This window comes from Gopherus evgoodei, chromosome 3 (genome assembly GCF_007399415.2).
Source record: "Gopherus evgoodei ecotype Sinaloan lineage chromosome 3, rGopEvg1_v1.p, whole genome shotgun sequence".
Taxonomy (NCBI): domain Eukaryota; kingdom Metazoa; phylum Chordata; order Testudines; family Testudinidae; genus Gopherus; species Gopherus evgoodei.
This window is the reverse complement of record NC_044324.1, coordinates 118884601-118906350: the sequence shown is the minus strand read 5'-3', so window position 1 is coordinate 118906350 and position 21750 is coordinate 118884601. Positions and strand designations below refer to the sequence as shown.

Below are 21750 nucleotides of genomic sequence, written 5' to 3'. Positions count from 1 at the left end.
GAAATAATAGCAATATCAAATGAGCAGACCTTGATTATTACACTGAGTGGTGCAGATACTTTTCAGTGTTTTCACATGCAAGTTTTTGACATACTAGCCAGGACTAATCTGGGTTGAGGATTGTTAAACCTGTAGCCCATTGAATACTGTTGACTGTCTCTGCCAGGTGGAATGGTTTAGGAGATTTGCCTCTCTGTAATCACGTTTTCTGGGTATGGGTTTCATGGGATGATGTGAGAGAGGAGATTTACTGATTACCGTACTTACAAGGAAGGAAAGGGCCATTCATTTTTACAAATAGATTTTAGGTTGTATAAAGCTCAGGTATCTTACTGTTCCTGGAACCCCTTTAGGCTATTAACCGCTAAATCTAACATGATTCACATGTACAAAAAGATGAATTCTAAAGGAGATTATAACCAGTATTCTGAGGAGGAATCCAACATTCTGTAAGAGTCTACTGTACATACTATGTTGAGTCTACTGTACATACTCTGTTGCATGTCTCTATCATTACAGGTGTTCAGATACTAGATAGATACATCAGATTTGATTACTTTGAGCTGCTGCTTCATTTCACAGTATTTCTAGTTTTCAGTGTTCTGTACTATTCTATTCCTGTTTATAAATCTTTTAAGTGCGCTCATTAAAAAAGTAAGTAAATTGTCATTATAATGTATAGTATGCCTGAAGTCAGTCATCTAATTAAACTGAAAGAGTAAAGAGAGAGTAGCTTCATAAGCATTTATTAAGTACTACAGTATTAATTATGCAGGGCTTCTGAACCAAGTAAAAGAGAGAGGAATAGAAACACCAATTGAAAAAGGTTTTCCATTGTTGCCCTTCTCAGTGTAATAGTATGAGACACTGCCCACCCACTAGTTAGTAACATAGCACTACTGCTTTCTTTTGGTTAATTTTTAATGACATTATTGATTTTTTTTTAATGACTGTTACGGCATTTTCCTGTAATAGTTTTGACAAAAAAATGGACCTTCTCAGGTATCTCTAAAAATATCTCTAGAATATATGTTTAAAAATATGGTGTAAGATAGAATATACATTATGGGCTTGATTCCGATTTCTCACTTCTGCAAGTAGAATTCCATTAGCTACAATGGAGTTACTTCTGATTGACAAAGGGGAAAGTAAGATCAGAATCAGGCCCTATAAAAGGCCCAACTGTAAGTATATCAAAACAATGAACTTGTGATACGAGGCCATCTTTAACTCACCATGTTTTGACAGGTTGGTGTACTAAGAATGTGTGTATGATTTGGTTCACAATAGGAGGAGATCAGAAAGGAGCAAGAGCCTTAAGTTAGAATTTCTTGTTTGTTTTGTGTTGTAATATAGATTTTAACACATTGAAATAATCTTTTCTTCACACTTTCCTTCTGGTGTATTCCACTTTGTTTTTTGGGCACTTCATTTCAGTCTTAGGTGTGGGGTTCATGTCTAGATCTCTGATATAAAGTGATCCTGTACAGCCATAATGATTTATTGTGGCATAGAGGGTCTAATCCCACAGCTACTCTGTGCATGGAACTTTGGTTGATTTAAAATGAGCCATCAGTTTTGAGAGGGAGCGAGAACATAATTACTTCAGGTGAAAGATTGGTAAGCGTTCAAAACAAAAATAAATTTTAAATTGTGCATCTCAGTTCAGTGCTAAGTGCTCCTTTGAGAGTCCTGTAAAAGAAAGTCCTTTGTACTTTTCAACAAACAGATGCAGCAGCCCATGTCTCTCCACAAATGGGCCGTAATTCTCTTTTGGACAGGTCACTTCTGAGGATAAGAGGTCATTTTTTCAAAACTAGTAAGCTGATAGGCAAATGGCAAAAGCCACAACAGTATTGCCATGGTCAGTTTGAGTGTAAGTGTTTGGAAACCTGGCTGCACAAGGATCAGTGAATCTAGAATTTGTTAAATGGGAGCACATTGGCAACAATCTAGTAGCAGCATCTAAAAGTTGTGGGCCTTAGTTATTTGTGAACTGTGAGCCTTTATGCAGTAGTCTTTACTCTGGCAAAACTTGGAATGTGGAATTGGACTATAAATCCTGTGAAGAACCTGTTCCTTTTTATCTTCATTTTGATAGGCTGCACTAAATTGGAAAACCAACCAAGCAATCCCACAACCCCCAAATTTGCCTGTAGATGATCAAGGGAATTAGGATAGTTTTTAGGTACACAGAATAAAATTAAAATTGAATAAATTTGTCAGTGAGCAGTGCAGTATTCTGTGTCATCATTCACCTGTATGCATTTGTTTTGGGATGCAGAGCACTGTGTGCTAAGGCCCCAATCTAGCAAAGGACTTAGTTTTATGCGCATGACTTTAATGGTCTAGTCACCTGCTGAAAGTTAAATGTGCTTAAGTGATTTGCTGGATTGGGACCTATGATCCTATCCTGCATCTGCTGAAGTCAATAGGAGTTTTGCTACTTACTGCAGTGGGTGCAGGACCAGACCATAAATAAGAGATTCCCTGATGAAAAGGGATGGATGTTCACCCTATGTGGAACTGAGAATATTATTCATAGATAGATTCTGAGGTCACAAGGGACCTCTGTGATCTAGCCTGACATTTTGTGTAACACAGTCATTGACAGCTCTTGATCTCAGTGATTGTGATAGCAATGTTTCCTCATACTCTTGTTCAGTCACTATCATCACCACTTCAGGTCAGTACCAGGGCATCTTGACATAAGGAAAATAACTTGAGGGTTTACTGGAAAAAAAGGGGGGAGGAGAAGGAAGACTGAGTAAAGGATATCAGTCTAACGGAGGTCTTGGATTACACAATACAAGTAGGGTTATACAGTGCATGTTGTGGTCAGTAAGCCTGTGTTCTGAGCTGTGCACTGGAGACTTAACGCTTGTCTGTTCGTATTGGACTTTACAGCTATCTCTGTAATAAATAAACTGCTCATGCCATGCTGTTGTTTAGCGTGTTTGCAGCTTTTTACACTACCGGCATGCAGAGAGGTACAGCAGTCACCCTTCCCAGCTGATTGCTAAGGCAGCTCCATGAAAACCATGGAAAAAAGGCCCACCCTTGCTTTTATGGATTCTGAAAACACGCTGGCTACATATTATGGCACAGCTTTTTGCGACAATTGTGAAATTCTCCTCTCAGGCGTCCTCTCTCAATTTCATCTTCAAAAGGAGACCAATAATTATTTCCTTTTACTATCAGCGTTTTTCACTACCACTTCGTTTATTTATGTATTTTTATTGGTTAAATGCATCTATCCTATGCTGTAGCCACATAATTCATTGGAAGTCCCAAACTTGGGGACTTGGATAATGATCTTAATTTATTTAATTTCTGTGTTGATTTATTTTTAAAATTTTTATTTTTATATGCAAAATTAATGTAAACCTTTAACACAGGGCTCTGGAAATATTAACTAATCCTCACAGTGCCCCTAATGAGAGAGGAATTATTACCATCATTTCATGGGCGGAGAAACTGGGACACAGAAATGTTAGGGCGAAGGTTTTCAAATGTGGGTGCCTAGACTGAGGGATCTAAAGCCAGATTTAGGCACAGAAATTAGTGGCCTGATTTTGAAAGCACGTTGACTTCAATAGCAGTTATGTGCCTTACCCTCTCATAAAATAAGGCCATTTCTTTGGATGCCTAACTGTAGATACCCACCTTTGAAAGTTTTGGCCTCATGACTGCCTACTCAGTGGCAGGCCTAAGATTAGAACCCAGCTGTCCTAACTGTGTGCACACTCAGGTAGCCTAAGCCACCTCTCCTGGAGTTAGATTTATGCAGTGGGAAAGAGGAAAAAGTAACTTCCATCAACACACATGAAACCTCCATCTCAATGCATTATATGTGTAAATGTGTATTCTATTTATTACATGGTTTTTGACTTTACCAAAATCATAAAATCATAGAATATCAGGGTTGGAAGGGACCTCAGGAGGTCATCTAGTCCCACCCTCTGCTCAAAGCAGGACCAATCCCCAACTAAATCATCCCAGCCAGGGCTTTGTCAAGCTTGACCTTAAAAACCTCTAAGGAAAGAGATTCCACCACTTCCCTAGGAAACCCAGTCCAGTGCTTCACCACCCTCCTAGTGAAAAAGTTTTTCCTAATATCCAACCTAAACCTCCCCCACTGCAACTTGAGACTGTTACTCCTTGTTCTGTCATCTGCTACCACTGAGAACAGCCTAGCTCCATCCTCTTTGGAACCTCCTTTCAGGTAGTTGAAAGCAGCTATCAAATCCCCCCTCATTCTTCTCTTCTGCAGTATATATTCAATTTTTGATATGTATATGAATTAATGATAAAAATGGCAATATGATTTTACCTCATGCATCAGTAGAGATTTTAAAGTTTTATTTCTAATGAGGGATTATCTGGCCAAAATTGCAATTTTGAATGGTAATAGCATTTATTTCTATAATCTGAGTGCTTTGGATCATTTTCTTTCAGTGGAATGCATCAACATGGGAAGAAAGATGGTCTCATGGTTACAAGGCTCAGCAGATTCAGTCTTTGGCTCAACCAAAGACTTTGTACGTGAGCTTGAGCAGGTCACTTACTTTCTCTGTGCCTGAGATTCCCATTTGGGGTATGGAGATTGCTAATTCCTCAACCTCACAGGGGTGTCCTGAGTATTAACATGAGTGAAATGATGAGTGTCATATAAAATGTAGACAGGTAGAAGTTTCTCCTTCACATCTGGATATAAGTTTTCTGGAGTCATAAAAAGCACCTTACAAAATAGGAGTATCAAAACATACATCTGAGTGAATGTGTATCAATTTAGAATACACAGTTTAAAGAGAGCATCCTGTATGGATGTTATCCATTCTGAGTAGACAGAAATATTGCTAAGAAAAAAAGGACAGATTCAATGATAGATCTCAGTACACACATGGAAGGCAGACCTGTGTGATGTCCAGCCCCCATGTAACATGCAGGGCTGGATTTATACCTTATGCGCCCGGAGGCACAGCATCTTCAGTGCTCTCCCTCCCACCTCTCGCCTACAGCTGACCTTCATGTATTCCATAGAAAATGAAACAAGAAGAAATATAAATGATATTTTAAATATTTATTCAATACAATAACAAAAATACATGTAACTAAAACAATCACCTAGGTAGCAGATAGGTGCTACTTTACTGCACATGCACATATTTCTTCCTTGACTTCTGCTCCACAAACGCACTAATGATATCCTCAGAGTCTGTGTCTTTTAAAAGTTCTCCTTCAGTAGTTAGAAGGGTCCAAGCTTCTGATCCTCACAAGCACCTCAGGGCTTTAGACCTGGGGGGAGCGCTGGAGCTCAGGGTTTCAGCCCCACGGTTCTGCTCCTGGTTTCAGCCACGCAGGAGGCACTGAGGCTCCGGGCTTCAGCCGCAGGGCTCCATTCCTGGCTTCAGTCCCGTCGGGGGCATCAGGGCTTGGGGTTTTAGCTACGAGGGCAGCGCTGGTTTCAGCCCAGTGCTCCCCCTGTTGCTAAAGCCCTGAGCCCCATTGTGCCCTTCCCCTGCTGCAACCTCAGTTTTCCTCTGTGGTATCTTCTAGTTGTAAGGTAGCCCTAACTGCGTTCTCTCTTGTCATTTTTCTCTTTTTGATTAGCTTTTGAGCGTAGGCCCTCCTGTTGGCCCAGACCTTGGTTATTTAAGGAGATAGATCTTTGAAAGATGTCAGAGCAGAGCGCAGGGGCAAAGATTGCTTAAAAACCTTTCTTTGTGATCTCCTCATCCATGAAGCAGCCAGGGGTTAGTATGGGCCACAGCGTAATATGAAGCAGCCACAGGATCCACGTTAAGGGAGTCCTCAGCCATCCATTTAGGGTACCTTTAAGGATTCTTTGTATTTCAAGCAACACAGAGGGGTCTCAGCATTCAATGTCATCTGAGTTTTGGGGTTTAGCTAAAAAGTAAAGAGCTGGTGGGATGAGAACTCGCAGCCGGTCATGTTCCCTTCATGATCTCCCAGTGGGAGGATAGTTGATGGAGAGAGGGCTAGGCTCACATGTATTCTGTTACTAGCTTCATAAGATCCTAGTGGTGATAACAGTTTGCCCCTTTAAGAAATACTGCCCTTTAAAAAACACATCACTATATTAAGATTTGACAACAGTGGAATGAAGGTGGGTGGTTATTGACAGATGGAGATGGAGATAGCACACAGCCTTTTAGTGCCATTTATTTTATTCCAGCTTGAAAATCATATGTGCCAAGGAACAGCAGGACTGTACATTGGCTAGAACAATATTTGTGAGCCAGGAAAGCTAGGGTTATACTTGTGTGTTATTGCTGAAGTTATGATTCTCATGCCAAGTATTGCACATTAGACAATTATTATGTAGGGAGTTGCCTGAATGAACTTCCTGGTAATCCTGCCATATGTGCCCTCACTGTGGTGGTGAGGAAATCAAGTCTGTCCATCCCAACTTTTCTAACCCTATCACTGCTGTAGCTCTTAGACAGCAGCAGCTTTGTTTGAAAAAAGGCACAGCAGGCAAGTCAGTCTGCACTGCCATATGCTTTCACATCACACGCTTGCTGTGTTATTCAGTAGGGAATGGTTGAAATCCCTTTGCAAAAGGATATGGAAACCTCTCTTGTCAGTACAGTCTCAGGAGTCCTCCGCCCCTATGCTAAACATAGCCCTTTATTTGAGATTATTCTCCAGGTTGCTGATTAAATTTTTCTAAGCTTCACCCTCTGTAGTTTTCGCAGTGATGATTGCGTCACACCCATCAGTTGTTATTTCCAGGTCCTCAATTTTCTTCTCAGCCTCCTGCCGTTTTAATCCTAAAACTTCAAACTTCCTGTCCGTGGAAACCATAGTAGCCTGGATTAGATCCAGCCTGCCAGAAATATCTGCTGCAGGCCTTGTAAAGAAATTAGATTATGCTTGGTGGACAGGGACCACAGCTCTAGACATTGCCAAGCCAAAGGCAGGTAAACCCTTCTAGGGCTGCAAGCCACATGTCACTATGCTGCCAAAGCCCTTGCTGATCTTAATTTATTCAAGGGCATATTAAAGTCACTTCCCACTCTCTTATGAAAGTCACTTTCAGAGATGACAATGTTAAAAATCTTAAACAACACGGATGATTGGGAGCAATGGAATACATCATAAGCAGCATGCCTGGGTGATATTTTTGTTGTCCCTGTGGATCTGCATGATGATCCCTTTAAAATATGGTTTAAATTATATGAATTTTTCAGTGCCTCGGTGAATTTGAATTTGTTTCTTCATGTCTGTCTAACTCAATGTGTTTCTTTTGATAAAATTATTCCAGCACACTTACAATCACAATACAAATAGGAAGAGAAGATCTCAGGCACCTGTTCTATCTGGAGAGGAGCCTCTGCCTGCAGAAGGCGAGCATTTAATCTCTCTTGTATGCCTCCACTTTCTCTTGATCCTTGGAAAGCCCACAGTGTGGGCTTTGCAGAGTGGGAGGGGGTAGGGCAGAGTCAGGGAGTGAGCCGGCTGGGTTCCTTCAGCTTTCCCCCTCCCAAATATTGGGAAAGCAGCAGAGCGAGTCAGGACATGAAAGTGGGCCAGATTTTCTTTTTATTCTAGAAGTGCTGTATAGGATACCACTCCTGAGACATCGTATCATGATGTGTTCCTGTAAAAGCAAACATAAAATTTGCAATACTGTCAGAGGGCAATAACTTAGTCTTTAAAGTATGGGAAATCGCCCCCACCACTCTAAGGCTAGGCTGTAATACAGACTTTTGCTGACTTTGCCATGTCAATCAGGACATGATGAGCTGTCTTCTGTCGCCAACATAGTTGTGCTAGCAAAAGCTCCCAGTGTAGACACAGCTATACAAACAAAATGGTGCTTTTGCCAGTATAGCTTATATCACTAGGTAGGCCAGGAGCGGGGGCCTGGAGTAAGCGATATCAATCCAAGCTGATGGTTGGTATACATTCTGTCCACACTAGGAGCACTTTGCCAGTATCCTAGCTACTGGTATAGGTATCAAAACCTTCCAAATGAAGACCTGACCTAATGTTTTGTTTTATTTTGTAATGTATTCTTTTGTTTCTCTATCATCTCTCCACAGGCACCACCCAACATTTAAAAAACACAATTAGAAATATAAATAGTTCAGTAAAAATCTTTAGTTCATTGATTTTTCAAATTACAAGTTTTCCAACTAATAGGCTGTCCCACAAGAAATGAAGTCATTCTGTCAAGCCACCTAACTCATCCTTCAGACTCCATTGCCTTCATCTACAAACTCACAATCTCCCAGAAATTTCTTCAAGACAAGATGGTTTTTGCAGGTTGCCTGCAAGTTTAATAACTCTGGACTCAGTTGGATCAAGGAAAGAAGTGAATTACACAGGGAGAACCCAGTTGCCAAGGAATAGTGTATATGGAATCAAACATGTCAAGGGGTCAGTTAATATTTCATCCAGTGACACCTTGCAGTTCAATTTTATTGGCATAATTTTTTCATAACACTATCATTAAGTTCACTGTCAATTTTTAAAGAAGTGTTTGCCTCTTGTTATGTGATTTCATGGCTGCATTCCTCTTGAGCAGATTGCCATGTCTCTTTGATGGCAGGTTCACAGTTGGAATCCTTAAATCAATAAATCATTTTAGCGAGGTATTGAGCACATCAGATTTGAATTTTAAAAATCCACAGCCACAGTTGTAACATCATAATGGCCAAAACTTGATGTTATTTTCAAAGGATGTTAGAAAAATTGCTGTACTGTACTCAGTGTTACCGTTAGACTAAGTCACTTTTTGATCAGGTTTTGGCCGAATGCTGCCTTTTTGGTTTAAGATATGAAAGAAAAAAGTTAAGGAGACAGACAATTGTGACAACAGATGGATGACAGAGAAGCTCCATCCATACTGTGTTTGAAATAATGCTAGTAACAACCACATTAAAAATAGTTGTTCTTTTTAGAGCTGTTCCCTGTACCGGTATGGAAAGCACTTTTTTTTCCCTGAGAGCCATCAGAATAATAGCTCTTTAATCTCACTCACTAGTCATATTAATAAGGAAAAGACTCAAATTAAGTAGCCTGTGTTAACCTAGGAAGAAGTAGGGAGAGCTTTTAAGTTTGGGTTCTTTGATTGAAACCTCACTAGCAAAAACTAGATATAGCTACTGCTACTTTGGGACCAGATTCTAATGCTCTGATCGAACTTTTGTTTCACATGTAGCCCTCTCTGAAGTCAATGTGACTACTTGTGTAGTAAGGAGTTAAGGGTATTAGAATCTGGCCCTTGGTTGTACTGAGTATAGTTTCGCTGACTGGTGTGGCCAGGAATCTTTTTTCTATTCTGAGTGTGTCATAAAACTGCTCTGTAGACTGTTTTGAAGACAGCTCTATAGAACAGGTATCACAGCGGTAGCCATGTTAGTCTATATCAGCAAAAAGAACAGAAGTACTTGTGGCACCTTAGAGATTAACAAATTTATTTGAGCATAAGCTTTAATGGACTAAAACCCATTTCATCGGATGCATGCAGTGGACAATACGGTAGGAAGATATACTGTATTTTCCATTGCATACATCCGATGAAGTGGGTTTTAGCCCACGAAAGCTTATGCTCAAATAAATGTGTTAGTCTCTAAGGTGCCACAAGTACGTCTGTTCTTTTTGCTCTATAGAACAGTTTTTCTTGCACGTTTTTGTTTTAAAGCAAAATCCTATTCTCTCATTTAAATATGGCTGTTACTAGCAGTATTACAGCTATACCGTGGACAGTGCATTTCTGCTTTCCATCTGTTGTCTCATTTATTTTTTCAGTCTGTCTCCTTACTTTCAATTGTCTCTTCTCTGTCTCAGTTTATCCAATTTTCCAGGCTGGCGGGCCATTGCAGTATTATTGCTGTCCTAATGGCTGCAGAAAGAGTGGTGGAGCTCTTCGCTAAATGGTTTTTCTGTTGTTGTTGTTTTTGTCTTTTTTAACAATGCTATTGCCTTTGTGCTTTCTTTGCTTGTTGTATCATCTTGGTAGATAAGATGTTTGCGTAACATGCATTTTGCTGTAATTGTTTAGTTTCTGCAAACATTTATACCGTATTGTATTTTACACAGCTCATGTGCCTTTGGGACAGTAATAGACTGTAGTCTCAAAAAGAGACTGGGTTAGATCTTTTCCCCCACTCTAGATGGTTTGGGCCACTCTGGCAGCATAAAGCAGCCAGGTCCCTGTGAAAGGGGATGTGTCTGGGAGAAAGAGGCCATGGGGCAGCCTTAGGCTTTTGCGATTATTGCCAAGGACTGCCTGGTCCTTGAGAAATGCAAAGGTATATTAAAGCCATATTTGCTCCCCACCCATTATCTTTTGGTGGGAATAGCATGGCTGGACTCAATTTTCTAGCCTATTGACTATAAATTGCTACTGAAGTTAACAGTCCTGCTGTTTGCAGTATTCTTTCTCTTTCCCAGTAATGTGCAATGCAGGAATACTCCTGGGAAACTATACGTGCCTGGGAATTGCAATGGATTATATTAATGGTTGGAACTCCTAACTTGAAACTCACAGCATTTCTTCTACTGGGCAGTGGGTTCCCCATTCCCTCTGTGAAAGAGGTTGGGGGTTTCATCTGTGGATCCACAAAGATCTGCTTGGATCTCTGGAACCCACTAGAGGCCAGGAATTTCTGCCCAGAGGCCTCTTGCCTCCACTTTTCTTCATTGCCCCCTTCTACCATGATGGCTTTTGGCACCCTCTGGGCAGTAGGGGCTGGATTCACAAAGAAAGTTAGGCCGACATTTAGGTGCATAGAAAATCCCTGGGATTCACAAAGCCTGGGTTTGGCACCTATGCTCTCTATACAATGAATGGGGAGAGAGAGCCACCTCAGAATGGGGTCCACAAAAGCCTCGCCTAAGGTAGCCAGTGGAAAATGCCAACCAAAAGGATATATGCTAAACGCTGCCTGTCTTCTGGAGTCAAGCACCTCATCCAGGCTGCAGGGGAGGCACCTCCCTCTGCTTTGGGTTCACAACTACACACCCTTTACAAAAGAAGGACTATAGAGCCATTCTTATATACTTGCTCTCTGTCTGCGGCCTGATGTCTCTGTAGCCCAGTGGTTGACGCACTCATCTGGCATGTGGAAGATCCAGGATCCCCTGCTTCAATGACTTTTTAAAAATTATTTCTCCACAGTGGAACAGCTTCATGAGAGACTGAAGAAATCCCACATCAGACTATCCCATAGCACAATGGTTAGGGTACTTATCTGAGAGGTGGTAGATCCCTGTTCAAATCCTTTCTCCCCCTCAGGTTGAGGGGAGACTTGAACTGGAGGTCTTCCACATCCTTGTTGAGTACTCTAACCCTGAGCTAAAAGTTATGAAGGATATGCTCCCTCTTACTCTCTTGTTTTGTGTAAAATTGGCTGTAAGGACTGATCCGGATTGGGCCCCACAGGAGAGTTAGGTGGAGGAATGTGTATCTTCCCCTGGTTCGTGCATTTCTTTCAGGCTTAGACATCTAGACACATGGTGTGAGCACATAGTGCAAATGCTCGAAATCGGGATCATAGGTGCCTAGGGAACATTAACTGCAAAAAATTAGGTGCTGAGTGATTTTAGGCACTTACAGGGTTTGGCAGCAGCTGGGAGGGGGTTTTGTGAACCTCAGTGGGGCCTGATTCTGGGATTTAGGTACCTAAAGTGGCAGTTAGGTGTCTAAGCCCTTTTGAGAGCCCAACCCTGTGTGTGTATGTATGTTCAGCAAAGGTAGAGTCCCTGAATATTTGTCATTTTTGCAGGCCAGATGAATTGAAGCAGACTATTATAGGTTTTTGCTGAATTAACCCATAGAAGTATTTAAAGAAAAGTAATGTACATCTTTAAAGTAGAGTTTAGCTCATTCTTTTCTTGATGGAACAGTTGGACTAGGAGCCCAGTCCTACTTTCCTCACTCAGGCTAATCTCCTGTTGTATCTGAGCCTCAGGCAAAATTTCAGCAAAGGATCCCTGTTCAGAAAACACTTACACACATACTTAAGTTCTGTTGACTTCAAGCTTTAATGTGATCTAAGCACATTCTTAAACGTAGCTATGTCTACACTACCACTTATGTCAGTATAACATATGTCACTCAGGGATATGAATAAGTGACATAAATTATACCAACCTGAGCACTGGTGTGGACAACGCAATTGACATAAGTGCTGCTGCTCATTGGGATGGATTAATTAAGTCGACAAGAGAGCTCTCTCTCCCTTCGAGTGGCTACACTAGAGAGATTATAGTGGCGCAGCTGACTACGGATGGACTTAAGCACACGCTTGAGTGTTTTGTTGAATTGGAGCCTGAATGAGGAAAACAGGATTGGATTTTTAGTCAGACAGTCCTACGGTTACCTCTCCTAGAGTTTTCCTGTTGACTTCCATGGGAGCAGGGTTGTGCCCTAGAGACTGGAAAGAAGGTGATACAGTGATTATTGATTATATACAGGCTACACCAATTATATTTTGTTCTTCTTGTATCCTAAAAAGAGATTTTGCTTTCTCACTATTGCCAAATTCAAGTAATGTTTGAGTCTTGATCAAGTCAACATCACTTTATGGGAAAACTACACCAAAACATATTTTTCTTTAGCAAAATGCACATACTATAATTGGGATCTCTCAGATGTAACCATCATTCCCTTAAACAGGTCTCTCCAACAGCTGTATTCAGGCCTAGCTGCCATTCTTATTTCTTGAATATTGGTTCCTGTACTGTCAGAGCACCTGAGCCATTAGAAAGCATTGATTAGCAGCAATCAACGGAAATGATAAATTTAGATAATAAAATAAGGAAGTCTAAAATAATTTGGTATGGACTGAGTAATTTATTAACACTTGAATTTATTTAAAAACCAAAAACATAAACCTGGCCTTTTTTTTTTTTTTGTGGCCAATCTTATTTTTTTTCTTGAATAGCCCTTCCAACTTATTTTCTGTTCCGTGAGTCAAGAAGTGAAAAATTGCTAACAAAATGGTTTGGTTAAGCAAAAGTTGGAGTCAGTTGCTGAGCCAAAGTGTGATTCAGGAGCTGAAAATATCTATGCACTTCACGCATACAAATCAAACATGGTTCTTTGGCAACTCCCACTGGGCTAGAAGCGGAGTTTGAAGTCATCCCTTCTCCAGTATGCCATGTATGGATGTGGACCCACGCTCCTAACAAATTACCGATCAAACTGAACACATAACAAGAGAACAGTGACATCAGTGCAGAGTGGTTATGGCTCAGTAGGAAGGTCCTCAGTCTCTGCTGCCATGCCTTTTGCATGTGCATTTACACCTGTGCAGTGTGACTGTAATCAGGATGGGAGAGTTTTATTTTCACCTTCCTTCGACATAAATGACATATAAATTGGGAAGAGGCTGTGTGCCTCTCCCTGCAATGGAAATGCGCTAAACTGACATTTAACCATTTTGCTGGATATCGTATAACAAAGTTTGCGTTTACATTTTTATAATCCCTCTATGGAGTCAGTGCCCTGGTAGAATGAATGTGCTGCTCTTTGCTTCAATCTGTCAGGCTGCAGGCTTGAAAAGACAACATGTACAGGTTCATGTTGTGTAGGCAGTCTTTGCAACCAGAAACTTAGGTTCAGATTCTGATCTTAGTTACGCTGATGTAAAGCCAGAGTAACTTCATTGATATCTGTTTTGGAATTACACAGTCTAACTAAGGTCTTAATTTTATTATATGGTGAAAAATATCTTAAATATCTGTGGGAAGAGCCTAAGTCCTTGGAATTCTGATTTTCCTTGTTGACAGATTTTGCTTTTTCCTGGGCATCACACTTCCCTGCTACAGTTCTGTACCTATGGTTGGTAGCCACTGTCTCAGGGCAAGTTGACTTTTATTTGTGATGGAGACTGGGCTACTGCCATTCTCTGCTGTGGGCTCAAGCTCACAGGGCGCACCTGCAGGGATGCCCTTTCTTGTGAGATACATTTTGACAACTCAAGTGATTGTCATGGGCTTACAAGACACCTGCTGTCTTGCAGCCTGCTTGGTTGGCAGCCACAAGTGCCTTTGCCTTAGTTTCTTCACAGCGCAGGTGACCTTCCCCTCTGTCCTCCCTACTCCCGAGCTTATATGTCATCAGCTAAGAGGCATTGCTGGATAATCACCCTATCCAGAGGAGGGCACACAAAAAAAGGCACTTCACCGTAGAGGCTCCTCAGGGTATCCTGGATAGGCTTTACTTGCTCTGTTTTGAATCATTTACAGTACTGGTTTTCAAACTGTGGAGTGTGCCCCCTGGACAAGGTTATCGGGAGCACAAAGTGGGGCATGAGACTGTGGCTGGATGGGTGGCTAGGGCAGGGCAGGACACAGGGAGCCCCGGCGGTTATGGGGGGATGGGGAGTGCAGCCTTGCTCAGCCCCTCCCTACCCCTGCAGCAGCCTGCTGCTCTCCCCGTTCTCCCGTCCCTGACTGCTGGGACTCCCTGCCCATTCTCCCCACTGCTGCTCTGCCCGGGCCTGCACAGTGAGGAGGGCTGTGAGGAGACCCTGGTCTGCTCTAACCTGCCATGGGATCCTCGGTGGATGAAGCCAGCTGGGGCCTCTCACCACCCCACGGGTGACCTGCCTGTTTCCATTTGTGAGCCATTTTCTGTCCCAGATGGGTGGATGTTGCAGGGGAGGGGGAGGCACAGCAAAAAAAAAAAAAAAAAAATCTGTCTGATTTACAGCATCAGCTTTATGTGGCGCCCTAAAATGAGCTCTGCTGATACCTTTCCATGTTCGCTTGCCTTCCCACTTTCAGATGGTCGCTAGATGTGCTTGCTTTTTTATGCCAGCTGACTGTGCAAATGGCTGTATTTTCTTAGCAGTCGTAAACAAGATAAATGGGTTGCACAACTTGTTTATAGACACAATGTCAGCCATCACTTTGTCTCTAAGCCTCCAGCCTGGATAGTGAGACCATGAATCCCGGTTGTCAACATCTAAACTTCTATTTGTGCTGAGGTTACAGGGCTATAGTTAGGGGGATGTGCTCTTACACTACTAATTTAGACCTTCGCTAGAATAAAAAATCTAGTCTCTATGGTAGCATGAAAGTAGTGTTCTGGTCAGCCAGAAAAGGGCACAGTGGGCAACTGCGGACAGAAAGAGAGTGTACAGGCAATTTGCATTTGACATTTTACAAAAGACTCAGTCACAAAGGTTCCAGTGCAGATTTTAATGTAATCAAATGAATTAGCTTTTTACAAACCCTGAATGTAAACAAGACATTGAGGGCAATATAATGTAAGTGGACACTCTCAGGTAAAATTTGGCCCCAAGATTAGGTTTTTACAGAACCTAAGAACTAATAGAAATGTTTCCATTAATATTTTTACAATTTCAGTAGGCTTTTAAAAAAGATCTAAATATTTCCCGATGTTGTTTGCAATATTACAGCATTGTGCTAGTGTTGCCTTTCTTTTTTTTTTCCTGACCTCAACCATGTATACTATGATGATAGGCTAGTATCAGTGGATGAGTATCATGTGTAATGTAAAACACAAATATGTTCTGCCATTGGTCATGTGCAGCTAAATGAAAGTGTGACATAGCTTTTACCTTCCTCTGCTGTCAAGAACTTTGTGCTTCCAGTCTTAGTTACTGCTGCTATCAAATTGTATAATTGATTAATTGCACCTTGTTTTGAGAGTGATAACTGCAAAAATTACTGAGGTGTGTTTGGTGTCTGAAGCTTAATGCACCATAATCACAATCATATAATCACAGTTGGACAAATTGTAGACCCTCTCTTCTCTCATCTGAGCTTGCAGGGCACAGAATGCTTTGCAAATGCCATGTTTATTCTCTATAGGAGAGAGATGACAGCAGAGTGGGTCCACACCCCTTAGACACTGTATGGGCCCTGAGCTGTCTCACACAGCAGGGGAATGAAGATGGGCCATTCACAGTGAAAACAAAATGTTCAGAGTTTAGTTTTCAAAAGCTGCACCCCCCCACCCTCCCCCCCGATTTTGGTTTTTAGCTCACCATCCCCTCCCTCCAAAAAAGCCAGAAAATTTTGAAAAAAATAAACATTTTCTGTTAATTTTTTGTTTTAAATGCACATGTTCATTAAAAATATCAACCAGATAAAAGGAATGTCAGTCGTGAGAGTCTGATTAGGCAAATGAAACTGTTTTCCTTTCTGAGATGGATTTGAACCCCTGGACTAGAAACAGTAGACATATGCAATTACTAGTGTCCTGTACCAATTACTGTCCAGCCATGTACCAAACAATTTGATGACAGGATATATTTTGGGCCTAAACTAAGATAGTGTCTAAATTTGTCCAAACACTCAGCGTATGTTTGGAAATCCTTATTGAATCTTTTTCAAATGCTATTTACTGTACAAATACAGCAAAGGAAATTAGTTAAAACTTAGTTAGCCCCTCACTGTGTTACAAACCCAGTCAGTTCAAGACTTTAGGCAAGTTGAAACACTGTGAAGGTCTATTTTACACTAGAAATTGGATCCAAGTTTACAACCAAATTTGTGGAGAACCAAATTGTAAATTTCCTTAACAGCATTGCAGTCGTAATGTAGACGGGGCTTTGGTTTCCTTTTGCACTTTTGAGGTACTTGCATACACTTACTGGACTTTTCCAAAACCTTCAAGTAATAAATGGCAGAATATTTGTTGTTTTCAGTAAACTTTAGGTTCACGTTAAAATATTTTGCAAGGTGGAAGATACAAAAGACTGTCAAACGACAAGTCAAGTGCAGTGAGAGAGTTTAAGAGGTAATACCAAAATCCCAGCTCCTGTTTATCCATCAAAGGAATTAATCTTTAAGGTCAGCTGTGACTATGATGCCAGAATTTCCTGATACATTTTTATGTTGCCACCGAGGTGCAGCTTTATCAATTATAAAATAGTTTGTGGAACTCCCAAAGGGCGGTGGGGGAAGTAACCTGACAAAAAAAGTCTTTCAGAAGCAGACAGTAACAGTTATTACCAGTGGACTTCTGCCTGTGTGTAAAAACTAATCCCTAAATTTATGAGATACAAAGTTCAAACTGAAAAAAGAGTACGAGCAGTGAGCCATGCTTTGCTTCTCTCACTGTATTTAACTTCTGAGGAGATAAAAGGTGTCTTTAATCTTAGTCAAGTATCAGAGAGGTAGCCGTGTTAGTCTGGATCTGTAAAAGCAGCAAAAAGTCCTGTGGCACCTTATAGACTAACAGACATGTTGGAGCATGAGCTTTCGTAGATGAATACGTCCGACAAAGTGGGTATGCACCCAGCATCCAACGAAGTGGGTATTCACCCACGAAAGCTCATTCTCCAATACGTCTGTTAGTCTATAAGGTGCCACAGGACTCTTGCTGCTTTTAATCTTAGTGTATGTGTATGTGTTCATAAACAACTGCAGTAGATTAGAAAATGTTGGGCAGGTATGATCACATATTATCAAATTATCAGATTATTGTTGTATTGCTGTGCATGTCCAGTGAGCGGTTCTTAAAGGATGGGTACATCCATGCTTATTTAATCATACTATTAAAAAAAGCAGTGATTGCACACATTTTTTTAATCTTTAGTCATTCAAGTGATCCAAACAAATTAAAAGTTGTTATTTTTTATGGCAACAATGCTGTGTGGTGCCTTAATTGGGCAATATAATTCTGTTGGACACATGCATTGTTTGGGATTGTTACCGACAATATGGCTTGGCTATTTCCTCATAGCACATTCTATACTTGAACTGCAGTGTTCTTTTAAGATGTGATTAAGGAAATTCAGAAGGACTAAAATCTTGCCATCTTTCTTCAGTCAAAACTTCCATTCATTGAGATTTTTGTTTAAGTAAGAAGTACGGGAATAAACTTTCTAATGTATGGATTAAGGACCTGACCCATCTCTAACCAAAGTCAACGGGAGCCTTTGGCATTTAGATCAGACCCTAAATTCTCCCCCGAGTTATGTCAGTGTAATTGCATTGCGTCCACTGGTGTATGTGAAAGAAGAGTTTGGCTCCCATATGTTAAAAGGCAAATTTGAAATCAGTAATAGAGAATATAGAGTTCCTCAGTGATTCCAGCTTTAATACTCCTTTTGCAGCTATTGAGAGGGGACTGCAGTGTGGTGTTTGGTTTGGTTTTGCATCGTGAATAATGTCTTTCACACACTAGGCTTTGTTCTTATTTACACTCAGTCTCCTTGCTATTGCCAGGGCGATATGCAGGGGACTTAGTGAAAAAGAGAATTAAGCCCACTGTTTTTACTATGTGGATTAAATAAGCATATTTACAACACACTGGGGAACTTTAATTAAAAACAACTCTCTGCAAGTGCTACAAGCGTCAGTGAAGTCAGTGAGCCCTGTTTCCACTGAATGAAATGGCCATGTTTCTAAGGGCGAAGTTGGAATTTATCCTTATCTTACTATGGGAAGCACATGCTGTGTATAGGGGCACCCAGGTTTTATTGCAGGATGGAGTAATCTGGAGCCATGTCATTTATTTTTTTACTTGCTCGAACTTTTTCTGCTCTACACTGTAAAAATGTCGGGTAAAATCTTGGCCCCGTTGAAGTCAGTGAGAGTTTTGCCATTGACTTCAGTGTTGCCAGGATTTCACCCATAAAGACTGGGTCCTGACAGTTCAAAAGTTCAAAAGTAGCTCCTTGACTTTATATCCAAATTAATTTCCTAGAAAGTTATTTCGATGCTATAAAGTGTAAGGGTCTGGAGCCAGAACATATGGTTTTTTATATGCTCAAATGCCTGCATAGACCACTGTTTATATTACTGGTTAGTAACACATTATCATTTGCCTGTTTGTTTTTGTTGCTGATAGCAAACATTACAGACAAAAAACATAAGCATATGTCTTTTATTACTAACTGGTTCCAGCCCTATTTCATCCTTTGGATTTTGGCACTGTGCTTCTATTAAACCACATCTGCATTCTCATAACAGTGGAAATCCTGTCCTTAGCCCATCCCCTCATGTCTAGGTATTACACTGCATATGAAGCAGCATGGAAAATCATGTCACTGAACCCTTTAAGCCTTTTGAACTCAGTGGGAGTTTTGCCATCAACTTATATGGGAGCAGGAGCAGGTCCTAAGACAGGAATGGCCAGAGTGTATCGTGTGGAGTAAATGTGTCCCAAACATGAAGCAGCCTCTGGCCACCCCTCAGCAGGCAGCACCAATGTATTAAAAACCAAGGCAGTTGTAATCCACTCCATTGTGTATGCAAATTAGATGTAATTCTTAGGCTTCTGGCAAGTTGCCAGCGTACCCTAAATAACCTCACTGTATGCACTGGTGCTCCCAGTAAATAGGAAGTATTTAACTCAACAACTGGAATTTAGTTAACTACTGGGTTGAAGCGCTGTGCTCAGGAATAGACTCGGGTTCACCCTCTCACCGCTGCACAAGCATGAATAAATTCTAGAAAGCAGTAAAAACTTCTTTTTGTCAATAACGTCAGCAGATCTGTGACTAAATACACACAGTGAGCAGATCTGTTGAGTAAGAAGGTGTGTCTTTTAAAGTCTGTGAGTTGAGGTATGAAATGGAAATTCACAACATACACTGGTGCTTTCTCCTCTGAAGATAGTTAATACAAAGCAAAAATGTGAATTTAAAAAATGAAGCTGTTTTTAAAGCTCAGGACTGCAAGGCAAAGCAGCAGAAATGAGAGAACTTTATGTTTCAACAGCAGCCAAATAGGGTTTTAAAAACTATTTTAAAATATGCTTTTTTGTTGTTTTTCTGGTTTTGGGCACCAAAATTTCCAAACTAGGTACACCTACTGATGTTGGCAGTTTTAAGTATAGATGCACTTGTGATGCATTTGTATACTTACTGAATGTGCATGCACTGCATGCTTGTGTAAGTTTTGCAGGTTAAATTTGGGTGCCTGCGTTTGAAAATGCATCCATATATGTACCTGTTGGCCCTATGTATCAAGTGTCTTCAGCACTGAAGAAACTTGCCATGTTTATTGTAACCCAGTGCACATTGGAAACCCCAGCAGAGATACAAATTGCTTGTACTATGTTACTCACAGAGAAAATCTCTTACATGTTGTAAAAAATGGCAGTGACTGACTCATTATGGTGGTTGTATTTATTTATACAGCCAACATCACAGTGCCATTATGTTATCAAATAAAACAGCAGGCTGGTTTTTCCGTAGTTTTTAAAACCTTTTTTTCCCCCAAATTTGTTTTCTTAATAGGTGGAGACCATCATAAAGAGCCGTATTTACTGGAGTAGTGAACCAAATTGCCTTGATTGGAACCATTATTCACTTGCACCTTTGACATCATCAACCAGGTAAGAGAAAAATAACAGAGGACGCACTTAGATTTAACTGTGGCAATGGTCCTGACTGTACAGTCTGAGTGAACATTTCTTTTCAGTCTTATAAGGTTTATGTGGAATTCACTCACAATCCTAGCAAGTTACACTGAGTTCTGTCTAAATATTTCACATACTTTTGTTATAAGTAACACCAACTATTGCTAGAACTGAAAGAGGTTAAAGAAAAAGTACTTACTCTGTTTTCTCAGTTAGCTGACTTAGTGCATTTGGCTGCACTTTCACAGTTTTTTCCGTCATAATCAATCAGTTACTTTCCCCTCGGTATGTGGTTCTTCCACACCGTGACAAGGGAGAACATTTTTTTTAAACAGATAGGACAATGTGATCGTAAAACCACAAAAATTGGCAGGAAGACTCAGGACCTGAAAATACTTATAACTCATTTTTTAAATTAACCAGATTATAAACTGATGATATCCCTTTAATTCAGTGAGCAGTTACAGTGCACTGTTTATGACATTGTCTGTGGTAAAAGAACTCTTATTGCTAAGTGTCCTGTACATAGTGATGCCCTGCAGTTCTGGAGTTACCCATCACATCAGGCAGGGTAGTCAGTGGTTCAGGAGATTATGTATTAATTCAGTCCAAAAATTCATGTCCATTACGAAATGCATTTAAAATTATTTTCCTTGCTATCATAGGCCTGTGACTATGAGAAAATCTTTTTTTTTCTGATGTTCCTATCAGTATAGCCATCCCCAAACTTTCAAGTCTGAGTCAGTCCCCCCCCTCCAAAATCATGACATTAGCTTTAAAATAATGAGATTTGACAACAATAAATGTTTGTTTGTTTGTTTGTTTGTTTGTTTTTATATGTACCCTTTCAGGTTTTGAGCTTGCAGGGTTCAGATTAGTCAAATTTTCAGGATTCATCTCTGAAATTATGAGGGCCAGAAACATACTTGAAAAATAATGAAAGCTGGGATTGTCATGTAATAACATGACTACAGGAGATGGGTCTTTAAAAAAAAAAATCAACTATTGTGACACAGAATCGCCAGAGTTGTCAATACTGTATCAATAGTCCTGGACCTATGAGAAAAGTATGTTTTATTCTGTGCATTAGTGGGAGTGTTTAAATGAGGACAAACTATGTGAACTCATTCCTTGAACTGTTCCCAAAACTTCCTTGAGGTTTGGGCCCCAATCATGCTAAATCATAGAGAAGACTCTCTGCATGTGGATCTCTCCATTTTGCACTGTTCCCTTCCTCCTTCCCTCCTGTTAGAACCAGTAGAAACCTTTTTGCACAGCCTGGGGTCAGTGCTGAAGGAGGGGGGTGTAGGTTGAGCAGGCTGGATGTGGGCACAGGACGACACATTATCTCATCCAGAGGGCCTATGGAATTACTTTAGAAAAAAAGAACTCAAGCTGTGTTTACCTATTCTGTTGTCCCCACC

The 21750-nt window shown here is 40.7% G+C and overlaps 1 protein-coding gene across 7 annotated transcripts in view; it reads left to right on the top strand.

Moving 5' to 3' along the window:
• Positions 1 to 21750, top strand: part of HIVEP2 (HIVEP zinc finger 2) — a 209246-nt gene that overhangs the window by 118574 nt on the left and 68922 nt on the right. For all 7 annotated transcript variants that reach the window (XM_030556463.1, XM_030556458.1, XM_030556460.1 and 4 more), the window contains exon 2: positions 20205 to 20302. The gene's annotated coding sequence lies outside the window, so the exon portion shown is untranslated. The remainder of the gene's footprint in view (positions 1 to 20204; positions 20303 to 21750) is intronic.